Genomic DNA, 21788 nt, shown 5'->3' on the forward strand with positions numbered 1-21788 from the left:
CTCCCCAAATCATTTGTTCATATTTAAAATACCTTTGCCCTAGCAATTCGCTTTTCGTTCCAAAGTGTTCCTTCTTTTCTTGCCACTAACACAACCCCAAATGAATCACTTTAATTGGAAAAATGTAACCTGGCTCCTAACTACCAGACCAGGCATTCAAAGAGATAGCATTTATCTCTAATATTTTTTAAAGAGTGGTATTTGCTGTTCCAAACAGTCTTGTTATCAGGGCATCACTTCAGTCTGGTCACTCATTATCAATTACTCATAATCAGCCTTAAACAGATGGGCCCACACGCCCTTCCCTAGAGGCAGGCTCCTTCTAGTCTAGTTCATCAAAACAGAACTCAAATGCAGCTGTCAAGGGTGCTTACCTTATTCCCTAAAATGCTTGTCAACTGGAAATGTCAGATTTGGTGCTATTTAAAGATCACAAACTAACTGCGCTGTGCTCAGTAATAGCACAGCCAAACACATGGGAGATTGTTAGAGCTGCTTTGCTGGTTTCAGAGGTGAAGCAGATGAAGCAATTGCCAAACCAGAAGTGATTCCACTATGGCTTCCATGATAACCGAAACTCAACATTTTCGAAGCTTGAAGGGTGATTTTACCAAAAAGAAGAAAGAGATGCAGGTGGGCAGATATGCAGGGCAGGAATCTTTGCCCCCTGCTATTGTCAATTTTTTATTTCCCTGTGGGGAAGTCAGCCCCTACCCTGAAGGAATTATGTCCAGTGTGGAGAAAACAGATGTGAAGACATGGCTGCCATGAGATTGTAATGAGAAAGCATTTCTCCTTCCCTAGAAGGCCCAGGGCCACAGACAAAGCTTCTCTTTCTCCCTCAAGACTAACTCTAAATGCATGTGACTCAGTGGATAATAAAACCAGAAGCAGACTGAGATAGAATTTCAAACTATACCTGGACCATACCACTTACTCATTCAACTGGATTGAAAAGGGAACACTCTTCTGGGAGTCAAGATGTGTGTGTGAGTATGTGTGTATTAACGTTGCTTCATTTACTCTTGCCTTTCTGACACCATACATATGGGACTTTCTTATTTTTATTTTTGATGGCAGCAGAAAAAGGGAAGAGGGGAAAATTGTGTTCTGGAGGCACATTTGGGAGAGAGTATAGCAAATTATTTCCTTAGGCATAATATTCTAACTGGCAGCTGGGCTGATGTAATGCTGAATTCTGAACAAATTTCCCTTATGTTACCCCATTTAGGGACTGAATTAGGCTTATGGTTTGATAGTGCAGAAATTATAGCTTGGAAGTTGAAGTCAAGCTAAGTAGAAGTGACCACGTGTTTATCAGGCCCACCTATAATGTATATTTTAAGAATATATTTTAAGTGTTCTACAATATATATTATTATCATAAATGTTTCAAGAATTGGCTAAAGATTGACCTCCTCCAGGAAGCCTTAATCATTAGTATTCTCCTCCCCCCATAGGCATACATTTTATGTCTCATTCCAATATTTTTTAAAGATTTTTATTTATTTATTCATGAGAGAGACAGAGAGGGGGGGTGGCAGAGACACAGGCAGAGGGAGAAGCAGGCTCCCCGCAGGGAGCCCGACATGGGACTCAATCCTGGGTCTTCAGGATCAGGCCCTGGACTGAAGGCGGTGCTAAACCGCTGAGCCACCAGGGCTGCCCTCATTCCAATATTTTGTCTTTCCCTCTTTCTACTCAGGGCCTGGGCTTGTGGTTTCAGTGCCTACCTAAGAGTATAATGCTTGACTAGATCAGAATTTCTTGAAAACCAGCTTCCATTTTCTTTGATCTACTCACTAGCACAAAACATTGTATGCTCTCATTTTTAAGAATCCTAATTTTAAAGAACATTCTTATTTTACTTTTTTCCTGAGAAAATTGTTTATAGTTTTGATAAGAACAGGCTGACTTTTCCCTTATTTCCAAGTAAGAGATAACAACACTTCTAAATAATGGAGTACTGTACTCTCTTGGACCTAAACTAAAACCAGTTATGATTTCTAACGATGAAAGCAGCATGAAGAGAGTTGTAGTACATTTAATTTACAGCAAGACCTGATTTTTATTTTATTTTTTTAATTTTTATTTATTTATGATAGTCACACACACAGAGAGAGAGAGAGAGAGAGAGAGGCAGAGACACAGGCAGAGGGAGAAGCAGGCTCCATGCACCGGGAGCCCGACGTGGGACTCGATCCCGGGTCTCCAGGATCATGCCCTGGGCCAAAGGCAGGCGCTAAACCGCTGCACCACCCAGGGATCCCCTAAGATCTGATTTTTAGAGCAGTTTTAGGTTCATAGCAAAATTGAGAGGAAGGTGCAGAGATTTCCCAAATTCCCTTTGCTCCCTGTCCAGCATTACCTTATAAGATTTCCCCTTTTTATATTTTTCTTACTGCCAAATACAAGCTGGACAGAACTTTGTAAAAATGGGGAAAGACATCCAATGACTTTACACATGTCAAAATCTTCAGAGATTTAAGATAGTATTGAGTGTAGTTATGGGAGAGGGTTCATTGTGGTATACATGGGAACCAGACCAATACCATTGTTTATAATCTCCAGTCTTTGAAATACATTCTTTGTCACTACTAGAATTTCACTGTTTTATGTAGAAAAAGTGACACTTATCATCATCTTTTATTTTTATTTATTTTATTTTATTTATTTATGATAGGCACATAGTGAGAGAGAGAGAGAGGCAGAGACATAGGCAGAGGGAGAAGCAGGCTCCATGCACTGGGAGCCTGACGTGGGATCCAATCCCGGGTCTCCAGGATCACGCCCTGGGCCAAAGGCAGGCGCTAAACCACTGCGCCACCCAGGGATCCCTATCATCATCTTTTAATTTAATTCCTTCTTCATCCTTTCTTGGAGGGAAAACCTTATTATTATTATTTTTTAAGACATGGGCAACCTCTGTAGAAAATTGCATTTCCTAAGAAAGCAATTTGTTAACCTCTAAACTTAAGTCATTGGAAATAAATAGTTAGATATCTTTATAATAAGAAAAAACAAACAAACAAACAAATAGAAACAGCATTCCAAATCTCTACCAAAGGTAAATTAGGATGAAAAGTGGCTTCCAGCTAAGTATGAGAAAATGAACATACCAATGGACAATGGCCAGACCATATAGGACAATAGAACTCTGACCCACAGCCTCTGTAGCAACTGGCCCAGAAAGGCCAGGACTTGGTCAGACTGCCAGCTTCCCTATTTTTTGTCACTCCCACCCCCATTTCAACTCAGAGCCAACCAGAGATATACAAGCTGCCCAAACCTATCACATAATATATCCTGCTGTTATTAGCCCACCTCCAGCCACCCCAGACCAACAATCTTTAATCAGGACGTGCCCAGAGACTTCTCCTTTGTCCACTATGATGCATGCCCACTCCCCTGCCTGCCTCAAGCCTCTGCCAAACCCAAGTGATAGTGGTTGACTCCCATGCTGTAACAAGATCTGAATGAACAGCTTCTGTTTGTGTATTTCAAGGGTAGTAGAATTCTAAGTTTTTGAAAATAAGCTGAAAAAGTTCTCAGTCATCTTGTAAAATGTAGACATTTGCTGTATTATTCACTAAAATACTGAAAGCTTATTTGGCTAATTGCATGACATTTGCCTCCAGTAAATCAGCCAACAAGTATTTATTGAGACTTGAGACTCCACTCTCCATTTAGAGGTGTAGGAGTTACTGAGAGTTACTGAGGTTGTCTTGGAGCAAGTTGGTGTTAAACATCTATCAGCAATTAACTTTGTGTTGGATACCAGCTATAGTTAAAACCTAGAGATCAGACATTCCTGGAATCAACCTGTGGTTTTGCTTGTCTTCTAGCTCTCTGACATTGGACAAGTAACTTTGCTTTTAAATCTCAGAATACTCATCTTTGCAGGGGAGAATGATAAACATCTACCAGATAAGATTGTTGTGTGTATTGAATTAAATAATTTGGCTAAAATGCCTAGCAATATGCCTGGTAGTAATAATTGTATGCTATGTGGTAATGTATATTACATACCCATCACTATTTTAAAAGGTAGGAGATGAAAAAAAATGTAGGAGATGAATAAAACATAGTTTCTATCTTTGGGGAAATTATCTATTGGACAGGAAAGGATAATATATAGGAAGTGTATATGGAGTGGTTAAGGAACTTTGTGAGACAATGCATAATTAAGTGTTGGATTGGTTGGCACCGTATTTAAGTGCTCTGAGGTTTGGTAGTGGGGAAATTAATGTGGTTAGAGTGGTTTGGAAAGAATGTTTGAAAAAGGCATCAGTGTGGATCTTGATGACTGGCAGACTGGGATAGGTGTAGCACAAATCTCCAGTCATCTACTATTAAATCTCCACCTATCCCCTACTCGGAATATAAATCTTGAGTTCCCAAAGGCCCCTGTGAATCTGCGAAATGCTTCCTTTGCAAGGCATGGAGGATTTTTATTGATAGACTGTGGGAATCAAGGATGGCTGGACAGGAAGAGCATGTTTTGGGGGGTGGTTTTAAAAATCAGACACATACATGCATTTCGATTTAGCTGTAGGGTGGTTTAGCAGAAAGGTCAGGGAGACAGGAAAGTATTAGAGGCAAGTATTAAATTCTCTGGCTGTGCGATGATTCCTTCCTGAATTAAGGTGGTTGTGATAGAAATGGAGAGGGGAAATTTTTCAGAGGAATAGAAGGAGTTGGCCAGTGAATGGTTGTGGGGAATTAAGTAATATGAATAATTACTATCTATTAGCACTTACTATGTGGGAGATATTGTATGAAAGAAATGTCCTTTATGTAAGTATCTGTCAAAAAAATGGAGGTTGAATGCAGCTTTCTTGAAAATTGTAAGCATGTTAACTCTGAATATGCAAAACATGTAGGTTACAGTTTGCTAAGTTTGGGTGGTACTTTTTAGTAGAATACTGAATTAAAGTCATTATTAAACAAGTAAATGAATTTATGAATATCAATCAAAATTAACCTTTAATCACTCATGAAGTAGGTTACCAACACTTAACCTTTAGTCAAATGTGAAGTTAAAAATACTGTGGAAATGGACATTGCACTCCCCTGAGAGCCAAGGTAAGGACCGTACATCTGGAACCTTCCACCACTCACCAGTGGCCAACTAGTTGCCACCACATGTCCTACTGTGTGAGTTCTGCTCTAGATAATGTTGTCCATTATCCTCTCAGCCTGGTTAGCTTTAAAGTGGTGGATATATAAACCAAAATGTTTTCTTCTTCTTTTTTTTTTAAATGTTTTCTTCTTAATGAATGTTTCCACTGAATGTTTTCTTTGAAATAGACTGTCATTGTTTTGTGGCAGCTTATTGTGCAATTGCAAATGAACTTATTAACTCCAAGGCTTGGGTAAAAAAGCAGGCAATTTTTTTTCAAGATCGCTTCAGTTCTATTTTTAATAGTAAGAATGTAAGTACTTTGAACTCCTAACATACATCAGGCCCTGTGCTGAATATTCTGTGTGCTTTATCTCATTTAATCCTGACAATAATGGGGGAGGGCTGACTTTATGATCCCTACATTACAGGTGAATAAACTGAGTCTCAAATCAGTTAAGATGACTTAGTCAATGGCACATACCAATAGGGGGTGGAATCAGGATTTGAACCCAGGTTCATCTGGCTGCAAAGCCATTCCCTCTGTGCCTTATACTCCTACTTAAAGAAGGTACAAAATTAGAGCTGATTCCATGTTCAATATGGGAATGGTGAGGCCATTGCCAGGGAGAGGTAAGCCAAGAAGAGAAAGAAGACTTGAGCCATTAATATAGTATGTGTAATATACTGAACAAATATTCATGTATGTATAATAGTATGTACATCAGGCAAAAATAGGAGGAAAGGAGCTGGCAAATTTCGTTTGGTGTGATGAGTAAACATCCAAATAAAAAGTTATTCTGGAATGTTACTTCCATACATCAATTTTCAAATAACATATATGAAAACAATGGTAATATCCATTGGCAGTTACTGTCAAGAGATGTTTCATAACCTAGTGTTAAGATCCCAAGAGAGAAAATATGAATCAGGAAGAGTTCCTTTCTTGTCAGATAGACTTAATTTGCAATTAATTAAAAGAATTCCTGCCTACTCTTTCCCTTTCTTTAGTGCTGGCAGCTTGTTCTACCTTTGCGTCTTCTATCTACGTTTGTGGTATTTATTACTATGCTAAGTCCCACAGGCTTTGAAGGTTTTATTCAAATCCAAGAATGATGTAGACCTGATTAGATGGGCTATTCTCATCTGAAAAGAACCAAGGGAGTCAGAAGAGAGATTCAGTTCAATACTTGCTATAAGAAAATAAGCCGGCTGGAGAAGTTCTCAGATTAAATTTAATTCAACATTATTTAGAAAAAAAAATCCCACTGGGGACATAATTCATCAGTGAGGCTCAGACTAGAATGCCTTGCTATGCCAAATGAATTCAAGGTACACCATCACTTTGAAAAGAAAGAATTGCTGGTAGGGCTCATACATAATACCACTGAACAGGGCTAGTTTCACACAGATATGAAAAGCCTCTTGTCTTATTCCACACCCTAGGATGAGTCAATCAAGACAGGATTTATGAAAGTTTCTTTTGTAACATGAAAATCTTATGGGAGGTTGAGGCTCATTCTTTAGCTTTAAAGAGAAAGGCTCATCATGGAGAAATAAAGAACGGGACGCCAGTTTGGGAGCAAATAAAACGAGTAAAAAAATCACTTCAGTTACCTGACTGTAAACTTAAATGAAGTATCATATTGGCTGATATGTGGTTACAGTAGAATTAACAAGGGCTTACGTGTTAGAAAAATCTGGCTTCAAACCCTCTGTTTGCCAAATAAGTAGCTGTGTGACTCTGAGCTGTTTACTTAAGCTTGCTGAGTGAATGTATTCTCCTAAGTAAAAGGAGGATAAACCTACTTTCTTTTGGGGGGTTATTGTGAGGAGAACATGAAACAAGTACAGCAGAGTGTCTGGATCATGCTAGCTCCATGACCCCAGGATCTAGAAGTCTGATTAAAGTTCAGTCATTGGAGCACCTTGGTGGTTCATCAGTTGAGCATCTGTCTTCAGGTCAGGTCATGATCCCGGGGTCCTGGGATCGAGTCCCACATCAGGCTTGCTTCTCCCTCTGCCTATGTCTCTGCCTCTGTGTGTGTGTCTTTTGAGAATAAATACATAAAATCTTTAAAAAAAGAAATTCAGTCACCTGTTTCCTTTCTCATTTCATCTATCTTCCTAGTACCAAAACTGAATGTTGCCATCATTGACCTTTCAGCCCATCTTATGAATTCAGGAATTAGGCAAACCTTTTTGGGTTTCCCCAAAGGCCTTGATGTCTTCTTCTCATATTACCCCATAGAGGTAAGGACACTGTTTGGAAGAGGGTAGCTGAAAAGTCATAGATGGCCTGAGTTGAATCTGGTTGTTCATCAAATGTGACTTTGACAGGAAAGGCCAAAGAAAAACAAGGAAAGACTTAACCTAAATGGTATTTGTAGATACTGAGATGAAGTACAATGGTGAGGCTCAAAATAAGAGTGCCTTAGTGATTCTCGGAAACACTTTGATCTTTGAAAGTCTACTGGTGTCTGGGTCCAGGGGTATATCCCAAACCTACTAACCTGGCATTGGAATTGAGGGAAGATATTAGGGATAGGTACCATATTTTTTAGTGCCTTTTCTCTGTTTGCCTTGAGGGAAGGGAACTATGTTTGTTTCACTGTGGGTTTCCAACAACTAATTTTAGCTTTGTCGATTCTAAAGTGGTTGCACTGTCTCACATTGCCATGGGAGTTCCAGTCGCTCCACATCCTTGTGAAGCCTTGATATTTCTAGTTTTGTTTTGTTTTGTTAAGATCCTCACTGGGCATGTAGCGGTGTCTTATTTTTGTTCTGATTAGCATTTTCTGACTCATTTGTGATGTTTAGCATCTTTGTATGTGCTTATTTTCTCTACAGACATCTTCCCTGACAAAGTATCAGCTCAGAACTTTCCTCCTCTCCTCCTCTCCTCCTCTCCCCCTTTTACAAGTCACTTGTTTTCTTACTGTAACATCTGTAGAGTTCTTTCCGTTAGGGTCTGAACACATATTTTGTGCGATTTCTATTTTTTAAAATTTGAGCTTGCTTCATGGCCGAGTCTGAGATTGCCTGGGTTGGAGCTTTGTGGTTGCTATGGCAACTGTCAGTATACCGCAGGCTTCAACATGCTCTAAGAGATACTTTTTGTTTAGTGCAGGGGGTTGTGGGGAGACTCAGCTAAATTTTGGGTTTTAGGTCTTCCCTCTGCAATTGTGCCTTAAAGATCACTTGAGTGCTCTTGTTCTCCTGTTGCCACCGTTAATATTCTGCTGTTGGTCCTTATTATCTCAAGCTTCTTAGCTTGGGGCTGGGGTTGTTGGTCTCTTGTTTTGATTACTCCACCGATTTAGGCTTGCGGTATTTATCTGGGTTTGGGGTATGTGAACTCCTTCCCCACTGCTGGCTGTAGCTGTGAGGTCCGTGTAATCCTGCTCCTTCTCCAGGCATTTTCCTCTGTTTCCCTCCCCAGCTGCTTGGAAATTTTAGAAGTGCCTCGAAGACACCAGTTGTTTCTTACCTCATCTGGAATTCTCCTTTCCTTCTTCACTTGAGATGTGTGGGTGCTTCCTTCATAGGGCCCTTTCTGGTCTCTTCTATGAGCAGCCAATGGGGTTTGTACAGAAAGAGTCTGGGGCAAATTCAATTTCTGCAACCGCCGGGGGCGGGGGTTTACACTGGATGGTCCACACTTGACTTTCACCAATTTTTCAGCTCTTCTAGTCTAATGATTTAAATGGCGTCTGGTTGCATCTGCCACACCCAGCTGGGTGTTCCTCTCCTCTCTCTCTGCATGTACCATGTCTCCTTTGATTTTAGGCCATTTGTTGCTTTGCTACTTCAGTTCTCCAATGGGCTTAATTAAATACATTCATGAATCTGAAGTGAGCACGGCTGACTTTGTTATAAGGGTGGGAGTGAGGCTCTTCCAGCGCTCTGCCTCCTGGGGCAAATGCGGGAACTTTTTGCTTTTCATGTTTTTCCCACTTATCTTTATGCACCATATCTTTTTTCCTCTGGGTTTATTTTGCTGTGTTATTATTTGTTTCTCTCTCTCCCATATTTCAAAAGCTACCTGCTTGGTTTATTGCAAGAAAACAATCTCAAAGAGGTCTATATGATAGATTACCACTCTTGCAGAGCCTCCAGCAGTAATGAGACCAGCTTTACACTGTGGTTATGAATAATCCTTCTGTGATAATATTTTTTGATCATATGGAGGGCAACTGTAAGGAAAAACTTGTGCTTCCATGGAAAACTATGCATTGTCTACCTTCTGAGTTACTTGATTCTACTGTTGTCATTATCTTTGAGCTATGTTATAACACTGCCAGTAACTGCTAGCAGCACGGAATCATTCTTATCTAGAGACCTGCAGATTCTGGTAGAGAAGTTCATCTGACTTCCCTTGTCCCCTGTGGAAAACCCAGTTTTACTTCCATTTGCGTATTCTTTTCAATATCCTGTATCTATAAATGTGTCTATTCTTTGGATTCTCTTTTGAGCAGTTATGACATATGCTTGATTCCCTTGTTGATTAACAAATAGGGTAAAGTTTTTAGCATTTGTTCACTTTTACATCTGTATGAGAGTCATGATTTTACCTTTCAATGAGACCTAACACGGTTATGCATTTGTCATTAGGCAGGGCTTTCGCTCTATTCCACAAGTTTTGTTACATAGTATTCTAGTTACTGCTCATTTACAAATATCTTATAATTTGCATTATTCTCTCTTCTTTGAGTTCTGAGTTATTTAGAATGTTATAAAATTTGTAAATATTTCTCTTGCTTGATTTTGTTACTAAATTCTAAGTTATTTACCTTGTACTCAGAGACTACATGCTATACCTTATCATCCTTTGAAATTTTTTAAAACTAACCTTATGACTTAGAATGGGATCAGTTTTCAAAATTGTTCTATTTGTGCTTTAAAAGAATATAACTGGGGGATCCCTGGGTGGCGCAGCGGTTTAGCGCCTGCCTTTGGCCCAGGGCGCCATCCTGGAGACCCGGGATCGAATCCCACGTCGGGCTCCCGGTGCATGGAGCCTGCTTCTCCCTCTGCCTGTGTCTCTGCCTCTCTCTCTCTCTCTCTGTGTGACTATCATAAATGAAAAAAAATTAAAAGAATATAACTTACTCAATTATTGGATGTAATGTTCTCTATATACCTACTAGATAAAGCATATTCACTTTTCTGCCTCAATCTTTTATTTCTAATTTTCTGCTTTATCCATTGATTTCTGAGAGGTGTTAAATATTTCACTAGAGAGATTTGTTAATTTTCTGTGGGTCTATGATGATACATAACATCATAGAATTAAATTCTGGTTTAGAATGATTGAATCTTCCTGTAAAATCAGCTTTTCCATTATGACAGTTTTTAAAAAAATTTTATTTATTTATTTGAGAGAGAGAGACAGCATGAGCAGGAGAGAGGCAAAGGGAGAAGGAGAAGCAGGCTCCCCACTGAGCAGGGAGCCCCATGTGGGACTCAATCCCAGGACCCTGAGACCATGACCTGAGTGGAAGGTAGATGCTTAACGGACTGAACCACCCACACGCACCATCCATTATGATACTTTTGATCTTTTTTTTTGCTTTAAGGTGTATTTTGTCTGACATTATAACAGCATAGGTTTCTCTTAGTTCACATCTCCTTGGTGTATTAGTTGGGATACAGGCCAAGTTACAGTGACAAAGATCTCTACCCAACGATGGCTGAAGTAAGAGAGAAGTCCATTTCTTTCTAATCTATAATGATTTGGTGGTGGGCAGAACAGGGATTATTGCAAACTCCTGTTTTCATAAATTGTCTAGGGACTTAGACTCCCATATCATTGCTTTGCTGGGCTCCAAGTGATGGCTTTATCCACATAATCAAAGATTCAAAGTTGACTTATTCCATCCATCGTTTTTCTTTCTTCTATAGGAAGAAGGGAAAGTAGAGTTGGAGACATATGTATGCTTTATGAAGACTTGACTTGGAAATTGTATAAGTCACTGCAGCACATTTCCTGTTGGCCATATCTAACTACAAGGGAGGCTAATAAACGTGCGAGGGCATTCATGTATCCAGGTAATATCTGAATAGTGGAGGGAAACCAGACTGTGTTCTAAATCTGTCTCCATTCTGTCTCAACTCTGGATCTTATCATTTTATATTTTAACACAGGGGTTCATACAGTTTTTCTGTAAAGATACAGATACTAAATATCTTAGCTTTTCCATGTCATATGTGGTCTCTGTCACATATTCTTCTTCTTTTTACCCAATCACTTTAAATTGCAAACACCATCATTTGCCTAAGACTATATATAAATATATATGGGTTAGACATACCCTATGGGCTGCAGTTTGCCAACTCTGTTTTAGTCTTACTTATAAATAACAGTATTTATTTTAAAAATATTTGTCAGATTAATTTTTCTTCTTTACCTGAATGGTTTAGTCCATTTACTTTTATTGTGATTTCTCAAGTTTATTTATTTTCTATTATTCCATATTTTTTGTTTCTTCTCTTTTCTGCTGCCCTACCTACTACCTCTTTGCCATTTATTTGATTGAGCCCTTTTTTAACTTTTTTTTTTTTTTAGAAGATCTATTTATTTATTTTAGAGAGGGAGCAGGGAAAGGGAGAGAGAGTCCCAAACGGACTCCATGCTGAAAATGGAGCCCAATGTGGAGCTCAACCTCACAACCCTGAGATTACAACCTGAGCTGAAACCAAATTAACTGTTTTTATTTTAAAATTGACACCTTTTGGGAAAGTATATGCTTTCTGCCTACTTAGTTGTTATTCTAGCTATTTTTAACATGATTTCAATCTCTTATGACATCACTTATCATGTAGTCTATGGAAAATGCCACTGCTTACTGAAAAGGAAAATAAAAGTAAAAAGGTAAAAAGCATCTTTGCATTATTATAAAAATAGTTTTAACCTGGTTGCCTTCTGATACTGTTGCAGGGATCCCCAGGAGTAATGAGAACACACTCTGGGAAACTGAAGTTTTAGAAAATTGTACTTTAAAAAAAAAAAAGTCTGTAGGTTATGCTACTGTAGATGTCTGGCTGAGACCCACTCTGGGATCTTGAGAGGCTTCAAAGCACTTTTGAAAGGGAAGGGGCTTGAAGTGGGAGACAGAAAGCTCAATTTTGCTTTCTTCACTCTTTCTCTTGGGATTGATATGTCTAATCTGCTTCTCTGTTCAATTTCACCCTCTTCCTGCCAGACTCTCAAAACTGCTTTTCTAGGCCTTCTATAAAATTTCAGCCTACAATCTCAGATAGTCTATGTCTATCTGAGTCTATACATATAAATATATATATTTAAAGCAGGTATAAATTCTAATTATCTAAAAGAAATAACAGTCTCAGATAGAGTCATGCTAGTAAGAATGCATGTGTCTGTGTCCTGGTTTCAAAATTCTGATTTGTTTACATAAAACTTCAGCTTCATACTACTCATAAGTAATGAATGAATTTCTGACTTTTGTCAGTGAAAGCCAATTTCTTTTGCTTAAAAAATGATTCTATAATTACTAAAGCCAAGTTTAAGTCATGAAAGGCCTCTGATGTCACTTTATCTTTTAAAAATATGGGCAAGTGGTATGTGAAAACATTAGTATATTGGATTTTTATGTACAAGGCAAGCTTTTGGCTGAGATTTTTACATTTAGTTATCTTTTAAACAAACATATACCCTAGCTAAAGCACATGGTTTTCTCACAGTAAGTCTTACTATTTGAAATTACAGTGTGTGATTATCTCTAAAAAATGATAAAGCCTTGATTTTTATGGCTGATTAACTAGGTTATTGCAAATCACGTCAGCTTTGAGTTTGGCATGTCTCCCAGAAGCAAACTTCCCAAGCAAAAGTCGAAGTTCCTTTTTCCATAACAAAGATCTGAATCCATAAAACCTCTTGAGACTTCTTGCATCCAAAACAGACATTTCCCAGGGTTTCATATGGTTTTCTGGAAAGCTCTTGACCCAACAAGTAGTTCCATATGGAGGCATCTGAGCTAATGAAGCTTCATTTCCTGTGAATTCATCTTACTGGAGATATTCAATTCAGACCCTTCTTTCAGCAGTGATTGGTCTCTCTACTTCTGTCCCAGCCTGTTTTTTGTTGAGGGAAGCCACAGTCATCACAGGGACCTGACAAAATATGTTACTGATTTTTTTGGCAATCAAGTTAGCCAAGACCTGTTATTTTATCATTTGGGATTTATTAAGTGACTTTGGTAGCTTTGTAATAGAGTCTGCAAGAGTGAGGGGCAATTAGGTCTTAGCTATATCCCATAGTAGGAATATAAAAAATGTTCTGAAAAGTATGATTTCTAGACAATAGGAGACTCGATGTAATAGTGATATTTTAAGTTTGAAGACCTATATTTCATTTTAGATTTGCTTGAAAAAAATCACTCAAACTCTTTGCAGCCAATACTGTCAACACTCCATCCAAATCCCTTGGAATCCCTTTATCTTTGCACCCATCTCTGACTTTGGTGTGATTTTGCCTCTAATGGTTGGTACCTGTGACTCTTTTATAGAACTGTTCTCAGTTTCCTGGACCCAGTTTGCTCTATGTCAGAGAGTTCAAAGATCCTGGGAATCTGCATTCCCCATCCTCTCATTGCCTTGGGGCAGCTTGCCACCAATGACCAACAACAAAGAAATAGGGTATAGGTGGTGGAAGGATACAGAAGCCTGCTCTCTTGCAGAGCTCTCCTGCTGAATCAGGCTAAGTCTATGACTTTGCTTGAAATCACACCATTTTTGGATTCTACCCCTAATTCTTAGGAATTAGTACCCCAGTTTAGAAGAGGTAAGAATTAGAATTATAGGCTGACTATACTTCCTTACTTATACCTACTTACACTTAACTCTACTGCACTATAATAAACTACTTTGTACTATACAGGTTTCCTTACTAAAAATAAAATAAAATGATATGGCATTTGTGGAAAGATTGGTAAATAGTAAAATGTCCTAACCAAAAGAACTCATTCTGATTCCAGGGATGTCACATAGATATGGCTGCTTGAAGCACTGAAAATTAAAGCCCTGGTCTGGATTAGTGGATTTAAGTAAAAGGCAAGATCACTTGGCATGCACATCATTTATCAGTCACTCTTTCACCAAACTTACAAGCAACGAAAAGAAATAGTGCTTGCTTTTAGAAATAGGGTGGAGAAAGATTCTGGAATCCCTATAAAAGCCACCCCAAAACCTGCTAAACTAAAGAAATCTCACCTCAGACCTTTTTGGCTCCCTGGATCCTGTTTTGTTACAAGTGAAAGCTCTGGGCATTCTCAAAGAAAAGGCATAGATCATAAAAGTTGCCTTTCTCTTTCAGGGGATTCATTTCTCCCTGAAATATGATCCTTTGGTAAAGAAGCCTTACAGGCATCTGTACGCTTTTCATGCCATGGAACTCTTCCCAAGATGAGGTTTTTAAGCCATAAAGTAAAATCCATAGAATTACAAAGGAAATCAATGATGTTGAAGTATAGTTCTATCTGCAGAGCACACGAGCATCTGGAACACTGAGTCCAGAAGCCCGGCAGTAAGAGAAGTAGTTGAGAGCCCAGGTCCTCAGTCTTCCTAGGATTCCTGCCTCACTCTTGACTAAGCTCTGGGTCCAGCTAGTGAGGTCATTCCCTGTTCCTTACTATGCTGACCCATAGCCTGTTCTCTGGGGTGCCATACTGGTAGTGATTGGAACTGTGGACAAGTTTTAGGGAAGCCTAGAAAGGTCCAAGTCAGAAGCAGTCAGGTCTTCTTGGAACCTATACAGAAAATACTATATAACAGTAAGGATACTAAATACTAAACACTAAATGAGTATAATTTAGTTCATACCCTGAATTTGGGCCAAAAAAAAAAAAAAAGAGATAAGAACATTAGAAAATGAAGTCACCTGGTTGCTAACATTTCAAAAAATATTTAAAGTTTTTAATGGAAATACTTCTTAAAAATCTATTATTTTATTATTATGTATTAACAGAGTTTTCTGATAAGTCATGGTTATCAAAAGTTTGAATATAGGGCATACCTTTCCAGTAATGACAAAGATGGGTAGTGAGGATAGACCATGGATGCCATGGTCTGAATGTTTGGATCGTCCCCAAATTCAAGAGTTGAAATCCTAACCCACAAAGGTGGTGGTATGAGGAGGTGGGGCCTTTGGAAGGTGATCAGATCATGAGGGTGGAGCTTCTTATAAAATAGGTCCCACAGAGAGACCTTTCCCCTTTTACCAGGTGTGGTCATAGTTATGAACCAGGAAGAGGGCCCTCACAAACTGCTAATGCCTTGATCTGGACCTCCTAGCCTCCAGAACTGTGAGAACCAAATCTTTCCTATTTTTAAGCCACTCAGTGTGTAATGTTTTGTTATAGGAGCCCAGACAGAGAGAATGAGGAAGATGGAACACCACCACCAAGAGAGTGCCTAGACTTTGCTGTATTAAAGACATCTCTGATATGAGATTGTCTATTAGGTACCTGTATGTTGAAGTATAAGAAGGCCATGACCACCTCACTTTGCAGACAAGTCCAAAAACAGCTTCTGGTTTCCAAATTGTTAAATCAAATGCCAAGCCATGCTGCGAATGCCAAGATAAGGTTTCCTTTTCATTCAGAAAATATCCCTTTGTCTTTATCACGAGTGCCCGTTATTATCAACACCTTTCCAAAAATTATGTCATCATTTCATTTCATTTTATTCAAACACATGTATTGACTACTATGTGCAAATGCCTCTGGCCTAGGTGAGCTCTCATTCTAGGATTATAGATTAGTGTGTCAACAAATACATTACAATATAACTGCTTCAACAAGTTTAATAAAATTCCACTAACGCAGAGTGCCTGGGAGGCTCAGACAGTTAAGCATCCGACTCTGGATTTCTGCTCAGGTCATGATCTCAGGGTCATGAGATCGAACCTCGTGTTGGGTTCCATGCTCAGCAGGCTCCATTTTGAAGCATTTTCTAACCATGCTTAGAAATGGAGCCTGCTTAAGATTCTCTCCCTCTCCCTCTGCCCCCACCACTCTAATTAAAAAAAAAAAAAATGTCCCGAAGGCACAGTATTATAGAGCAACTAATTTAACAACAGGGACATGGGACCACTTCACTGAGAGGGTAATATTTTAGCTAGATATGAAAAGATGAGTGAGTTGACAGATGAAGAGTGGTGTGAATGTGATCTTGGAATAGTGACTAGCATGTGTCAGGGCCTGGAAGGCAAGGGATTAAACTCAGTCTGGGTGCATGGAGATGGGGAGTGGAAGTGAATCAGTAGCCAGGTTTTCAACAGAATTTTGGGTTTCAGTTTGTAGGTACCAAAGAGCCAGCTGAATTTTTTTGGATAATAACTCTGGCTTATGCCTGTGAGAAAGAAACTGGTGACAGATTAAAAAAAAAATGTTGTGATAATTCCAAGTAACAGATGAAGCCCTCAACTCAGGCAGTGGCAATAGGAAGATAAAGGAGATGCTGGATCTGAGAGACATTTCTTGGAGAATTGGCAGCATTTTGTGAGCAATTTGATGTGGAAGGTGGAAAAGAGGGAGGGGTTGAAGTGTACAAGTTTGAAATGCCTTCAAGAAATGCTTGTTTAATTCCCACCACCTACCCACTTATAGGTGAGTGCTGGGGTGGATTCTTTTGACTATGATATGGGGTGGAGTCTTTCGTGGTATTTTTCTTGCCTGGTTCTCTGAGCTTCTTGGATCTGTATTTTGGTTTGTTGTCTGTCACTAATTTTGAGATATTCTCAACCATTATGACTTCAAATATTTCTTCCATTCCCTTCTCCTTGTCTTCTTTGTCAGGTATTCCAATTATGTATATCTTATACTTACTGATATCCATCAGTTCTTGGATCTTCTGTTCTGGTTTTTGTTCCTCATTCTTTTTTTCTCTTTGTATGTTGCTTCCAGAAGTTTCTAGTGGACTTTTCTGAATGTTCACAGATTCTTTCCACAGCCATGTCCAGTCTACTGATGAGCTCATCTAAGTCATTCTTTATTTCTATGATGGTGTTTTTGAAATTTTCTTAGCCTTTTAATCTCTCTGCTTATATTGCATTAACCACTTATTCTTGCATGTTATCTACTTTTTCCATTAATGCCTTTAGCATATTAGTCATTGTTATTTTAAATTTCTGGCTTGAGAGTTTCAACAGCTGTGTCATATCTGTGTTGGGTTCTGATGCTTGCTATATCTCTTCAAACTATGTGTGTGTGTGTGTGTGTGTGTGTTTCTCCTTTTTCTGCCTTTTTAGCACATCTTGTATTTTTTTGCTGAAATTCAAGTATGTTTTATTGGGTAAAAGGACTGAAATAAATAGAGCTTTAGTGTGAAGATTTATATTAATCTGATCAGATGTTGGGTTGTGTTAATCTTTACTATAGCTATAGGTACCAGAGGCATCAAATTCCTTTGGTATCTTGTTTTTGCCTCCTATCTTCATGTTAGGCTTACTTAAGTACTCTTCCTCAGAGAGTGCATCTGGTAGCTCTTACAGGTAGATCTTCTGTTATTATACTTGGCCCCGTTGGTGTGGTGGTGAAGTGTGGGGGAAAAGAGCATCTTATAACCTCTTAATAAAACCTTAGTCTTTTTGAGGTCCTGGGTCTCTGGCCTGTGACCTTCATAAGTGGTTCTTTATCGACCCTGTGCCACCCTATTTTCCTCCCTGACTACAGAATTTCTAATCTATTTTCTTGAAGTCCTGACTCTTATTGATTCTGCGTGTGTGTATGTGTGTGTGTGTGTGTGTTTCATCTTAAATGAGACAGGAAGGTTGGAGGGAACTGGTGTTGGAAGGAATTCTCTTCTCCCAATGGAGATGGGCTTTTAGAATTGAGATCTTGCAGAGATTCCTGGGTGGCTCAGTGGTTGAGTGCCTGCCTTCGGCTCAGGTTGTGATCCTGGGGTCCTGGGATTGAGTCCTGCATTGGGCTCCAAGCAGAGCCTGCTTCTCCTTCTGCCTATATCTCTGCCTCTCTCTGTGTATCTCTCATGAATAAATAAATAACATCTTAAAAAAAAAGATTTGAGATCTTGCAAATTCCTTCTGTCTGGAGAGTTCCCGTGCCCTGGCCAGAGTCACATGGGATCCTTTTTTTGGATTCTCACTGGGAGCACCTCTTGGGGGTTCTGGAGAGAAAAACCCATGAAAGTGAGGGACTGTCTCTAAGACTGTGACATCTAGGAGTGTCACACCTTCATTATAGTCCACAATAGGCCCCAGCAATTGGTCAACATTACCATTTCACTGTTCCTATAAGTTGATGTCTCTTGTGGCGTTTGCTCCATGGAAGTAGATCTTGGTTTCTGTACCTCCCTAGAAGCAAATAGCTTTGGATTCCAGGGTGATGATTTGCCCAATGACTTGAGTTCCCTGACAGGTCCAAGAAAAGTCACCGCTTTTTAATTTTTCCATCTTGCTGTGAGAAGTTGTTGGACAGTTATTGACAATGTCCAGGGTCTTTATGTTTTGAAGCTGAAATTGAAATTTGATTAATTCTTTTGAGAAATGGGGTCAGATCACCTCATCGTGCACCATTATCCTTGGTCACTCCCATCAGTGTCAATCCTGGGTGGCCCCAGAAGGCTCTGCCCTCCTCTTAATTTCTACATGCTTTAAGCTTTTTGCTCTAAAACTCAAACTCGTATTTCTCCCCTTTTCTCTTCCCCTTCCTGCCAAGTGTTTTCAGTGTACTCTTTCAAATTTCTGTTTCCAGCTAGATGGACTGCTTCATTCTATCCAGCTTTCTTGGCAACCCTGATACAGGATTGGTGCTCCACAGCCCCCTCTCCACCTCCTGACATCCTACTTTCCTTGGGATGAAATGAAGACACAGTGCTTCTAGATTCTGAGTTTCTCTGTCTACCCCAATATACAAAGTCATTCATTCTAATGGAAAACAAACAAGCAAACACCTTTCCTCTGGCCTCTGGCTAACAATAGTTACAGATCAACTTTAGTCTTTCTAGAGGCTACATCTAATTCATCATATCGTACATACCACATCATCCATAACCACCCCTTGGCATTGTGGGGGTTCCCTCCAGGAAGGCAAAGAACTTGCTTGCTTTATTCATTGTTGCTTCCCAAGCACAAGGTCACACTAAGAAAAATTATCTGCATTTGGAAGTAAATGCAAAACAGTGCAGAATAGTCTTTCAGTGTCATTCTAGGGCATCATTCAACAAGTCCATTCTCAAATTATTTATTTTTCCAAGAGAATATATTGTTTGACCGCTATTTACTATTAATTAAGGGCTTAGACTCCATAAAGACACACATTAACTTATTGATTCATGTCTAGTCAAGGAGCAAATAATTTCTGTCCGGTAGGAAAGATAACTTCAAAGATTGCAGCTTATTTCTCTGTAGGATTTAACTCATTTGTATACCCCCCAACAACCTTATTCTAACATTCTCTTTTTAAAGGACCATATAATTCCCCTTTCTTCAGAGTCTCCTTTAAACCAGCTTTGCTGCATTACTGTTGGCCTCAATAATTAATGAGTTGAATAAAATTGGTGACATGAATTCATTCTGTATTTGTCTGAGTGTCATGTTTTTCATTTTCAAAAATTACATTTTGACAGTTGTCCTCTGAACATGGTAGGTGCCCAGTAAATGATCGCTGAATGAGTGAGTACACAATGCAGAGAATATCCCTCACATGCATTTTGGGAAAACTTGTCTGAGTATGTCCTTGGCTTAACTTCCTAGCCACAGAACTGCCTGCTCGGGCACGATGGCCACTGGGCATTTTCATAGATATTGCCAAATTACAGTCTTACTGATAGTGTGGGAAGATGTTCAATTCCTCCTATCTTCACCACACTTTGTACTTCAATATCAAGCTTATTATTCTGTTTTTTGCCAATCTGACCAATAAAAAGGTTTTGATTTGCATTTAAAATTATGTAGAAGCAGGGCATGTGGGTGGCTCAGTGGTTGAGCATCTGTGTTTGGCTCAGGTCGTGATCCCAGGGTTCTGGGATCGAATCCTGCATTAGGCTGCCCATGGGGAGCCTGCTTCTCCCTCTGCCTGTGTCTCTGCCTCTCTTTCTGTGTCTCTCATGAATAAATAAAGTCTTTTTACAAAATAAAATAAAATTATGCAGAAGCATCTTTTAGTTTTATTAGCTATGTATTGAAAACTGAAACCTGTTCTTCAATCTCCAGTGTTCTCACCTCAGTCTATGCATGTGTTTCTCTACCTGACTGAGACTTCCAGAACTTCAGGCCCTCCACTCCTATTCATCAGCTCCCTCCTTTCTATGTGTCTCTTCTGTCTGGTCTTTAACTCATCGTCTGTTAGTTCAACCGTCTTTTCATATCATCCAACACCTTCCCCTGCATCTCTTTCTCTGAACCCCCTCTGGATCAATACAGCCAATTTCCCTTTGCTTGCATTCATATCTCATCTGTTGAATGATGCTAAAAACAAACCAACCAACCAGAACAAAGCCCACGTGACCCTGCCAACTCTTGCCTCTGCAAATGTATGGATTCCTACTTCTTCCACCTATCTTTTATAGTAGGCAATTTCTCTTTTCCTGCCAAGGTGCTGCAATAATAACATGTCTACTCCTTCTTAAAATATCTCCTAGCCTCACCACTTCACCCCACAATTTGAGGAGATGACTCACCTTCCACTGCAATGAGGAAAGAGCTGTCTTCAGATTCGTGGTCAGAACTCCCCCTGCTCCCAGCTGATGCACAGTGTGTTTGCACCTATACCTTTCTTTTTCTTCCTCCTCTTGGTTATGACAGAAGAGGTGGTCCTCATCTTGTCCAAGGCTTTACCCTCCTCGTAGGCTCCGAATCCCTCACCTCCCCCTCATCAGGAGCACCACCAATCTTCTTACTTCCACATCTTAAGCCTCTCCCTGTCCACTGGACCCTCCCATTGGCATTTGAATATCTGAAGCCTCTTGTTTTAAAAAGTTCTCTTTGGACTCTGCTTCATCCTCCAGCTTCTGCGCCGCATATCTCCTGGATGCAGCTCTCCTTTTTGAAAGAACTAAAATGTTCTTTTTTTCTTGGATGCTGTAAAATCTGTGAGTTCTCTGGCTTCTTCGTCTTAGTTTCCTTCCTAGCTCTTCCTCCTCTGCTCATCCTTCCATTTGAGGTTCCTTTGATTTTTTTTTTTTCCTTTTCCATCTGCTCTTCCCTCAGTCTGTATATCTGGCTATCAATTGTGTCCTTTCTCAAGGCTGAAATTAAAGCACACATTGATGTCTACATAATTATCTCCTGGGCAGATCTCTCTTCTGAGACACAGACTAACTCTAACGAGTTAATGAGCATCTACGTGTGGATGTCTGTGCTCCAGGCACAAACCTAATTTACCTGACGTTCACTTGACCTTCTACTGCAAAGAGTAATAATCCCTCCTCCACTTCCATCCTCTCCCTGCCCCTCCATTAGGAAAACCACCATTCCTCTTCTGTCTTTTATCTTGTGAATGGAGCCACATTCAACCTTTCTTAAGCTGGAACTCTGGATGACATCTTTGATTCCTTGTTACTCCTTACACCCATTCTTGGTCATGAAACAATGAGCCCTAGGAATGGTTAGAAGACCAAGGGGCCTCTTCTGTTTGCTGAAACAGTTTCCTAGTTGCTTAATAGGAGCATGGACATAGTCAAAAGC

General features: G+C 39.5%; 1 protein-coding gene across 1 annotated transcript in view; it reads right to left on the bottom strand.

Annotated features, from left to right (window-relative positions):
* Positions 1-21040, bottom strand: part of FAM110B (family with sequence similarity 110 member B) — a 223991-nt gene extending 202951 nt beyond the window's left edge. Inside the window, exon 1 of the mRNA XM_072804566.1 lies at positions 20783-21040. The gene's annotated coding sequence lies outside the window, so the exon portion shown is untranslated. The remainder of the gene's footprint in view (positions 1-20782) is intronic.
* Between the last annotated feature and the right edge of the window lie 748 nt (positions 21041-21788).

This window comes from Canis lupus, chromosome 28 (assembly GCF_048164855.1).
Source record: "Canis lupus baileyi chromosome 28, mCanLup2.hap1, whole genome shotgun sequence".
Taxonomy (NCBI): Eukaryota; Metazoa; Chordata; class Mammalia; order Carnivora; family Canidae; genus Canis; species Canis lupus.